Genomic DNA, 2,524 nt, shown 5'->3' on the forward strand with positions numbered 1-2,524 from the left:
TAATAAACAAAGTTCAAACTTCAAATTCACTTCAAATCAACTTTGAAAAGTCCAAGTGAATTATCCCAAGTTCAACAAGGTCAAACAAAGTTTGACAAAAAATTTCAGCATTTTTTGAAGTCAGCAACTATTTTAAATCAATTAAAAATGCATAAAAATAACCTAATTGAACTAAAATCTCAAATAAATCTCAAATCAATTAATAAATTGATGAGAATATTTTTCATAGATCTATCATCATTCAAAGAGGTTGGAACAATATTTTTTATATTTTTTGGATATCAAAAACTATTTTAAATGTATTAAAAATAAGCAGAAAAGAGAAAATTCTTAAAAAATATCAAATGATAAAATAAAAAATATTAAAAATCATTTTTAGAAACTAGAAACTAAAAGGAGAAAAATGCAATTGGTCTCATATTTTTTGGACCAATAATGGAGGATTTATGAATTTTTAAAATGAAATGGAATTAAAAGAAATAAAAGACAATATAATCAAAAATTAAAATAATTAGAAAAACGTGGAACATCAGATCTGAGCTCATTAATTGAGCTGGCAAATCATGAGGCTCCTGAGCGCGCGCCCACCTTGTTCCTTTGGTCAATGCATCACATGTAGCATTTAAATAAGTCATAACATGGGACGGCTGTGATTAAATCTGGAAAAATGAAATGCACGGCTGGGATTGAATCTGGAGACCAGACGGTGACCAGCGCCACCGTCTTCTTCAACCAACCTCCAGCGAAGCTCAAACTTGCAGAGAAAAAAAAAGTTAACCAAATGCTACGATCTTGGTGCCAGTCGAAAGCTGGGGTGATGTACATCACCCCTGTACCAACCAAATCCACTCTAGGTTTCTACATTAAGAGAAATCAAAGATGGAATTTATGTGGTGTTCAAGTGAACTTAATGGATTTCGAAAATTCGAAGCTCAAGAATGTTGCCTCTATGCAGAGGACTTCAGATCACACAACAACAACAAGAAATAACCAGTATATGAGTAGATTCAAAGAAATTAAAATGTGAGGTAAACCTTTGATTCGCAGAGTTTGGAGACACAATTTCTTGCTATGGATGCTTGCAGTTTGTTCTTTGGATCAAAAGCAAGAAGGCTAAAGAACTTTAGATCAAGAAAACAATCAATGAAATTGAATTCTAGATCTGAAAAATTGAAAGAAAATTGGTGAGTTCCTTTGGAGTGAGGGTGAGGATTCAGTTGTGCAGCATTTGGGGCGCCTTTAGGTTCCTGAAATGAGAAGTCTAAGCAATGTATTTATAGCAAAATGTAGCTGAATGCATGAGCATTTCGTGTGCATGGATGGAAATGGCCTTCATGCATGGGCCTGTACAGGCGCATAGGGGGCCCAATTCCAATTGGAAAATGAATGCTTATCATCAGTAAAAGTGTTTTGTACGTGCAAATAATATGTACTGAGCTCATGCAATGTGTTTTCAATAAGTTTAAAAAAATGCACTAAATCTTTCTCCTCTTCGACAATGACATTTCCAATAACGAAACATAGCCTTATGGGTAACGGTTGGAAAGCAATTGGGCATGAGGATCAAATGTTATGTTGACCAAACTTTATTTGGAAATGGGAATTTGATGAAAAAAAATGACGTGTTAGCTTAACGAAACTGCTTCGCTGTTATTTCAAATCTTTTCGCTTGAAGCTTCAACTCTGTCAAAACGCCTATGTCGAAGAGAACTTTGTGGAGATCCAAGAAATCTGCTAAGTCCCGGGCTTCGACAAGAAAGATTTGTTTACCCAAGGAAAGATTTCAACAAAACAACTTCGACACAGTCAAAACGCCTATGTCGAAGAGAGCTTTGTGGAGATCAAAAAAAATCTGCTAAGTCTCAGGGTTTCACAAGAAAGATTTGTTTACCCAAGGGAAGATTCCAACAAAACAACTTCGACACAGCCATCTTTTCATTTATTCTCCAAAACGTAACACTTCCAAAGAACTTCAACCATTTGTCGAAATCTCTAGTTAACCAATTGCCTCCAGGAAATGTCTATTTCGAATTACTGTAGAAATGGTCATCTTTTGTGGTCACCAGATTTCGACCCTAGTTGCCCCCTAATTCCAATGAAGCCTCAAGTCCTGCAATAAGGGCTTCGTATCCTACTTCGTTGTTAGAATAAAGGGGACCTTCAATTCTACTTGAGTTCTGCTGGAATTCTGTCAGGAGAAATAACATGATCTCGACTCCACTTCCAACCTTATGAGTGGAACCGTCGAAGAATAATTTCCAAGGTTTCGACTTAACTTGCAGTTGAGGATCTTCGACCACATCTGGCTACATCAATGAGCAAAGGGGTTTCTATGAGCCTTGGATCCTGTGATTGCCCAAGCTATAAAACAAACAAAGTTAGTGACATATTTTTATGCTTTTGGTTAGTAAACAAAATAAGAAAAGCAATAATATACAATTCAAGCATGCTTGGTGATCTCAAACCAAATCTCAAGGGATCCCACCCAAAGGTAAGGAGCCAAGATGCTTATGATCCTTGATGC

The sequence above is a fragment of the Lathyrus oleraceus genome, chromosome 7 (genome assembly GCF_024323335.1).
Source record: "Lathyrus oleraceus cultivar Zhongwan6 chromosome 7, CAAS_Psat_ZW6_1.0, whole genome shotgun sequence".
In the NCBI taxonomy this organism is placed as follows: domain Eukaryota; kingdom Viridiplantae; phylum Streptophyta; class Magnoliopsida; order Fabales; family Fabaceae; genus Lathyrus; species Lathyrus oleraceus.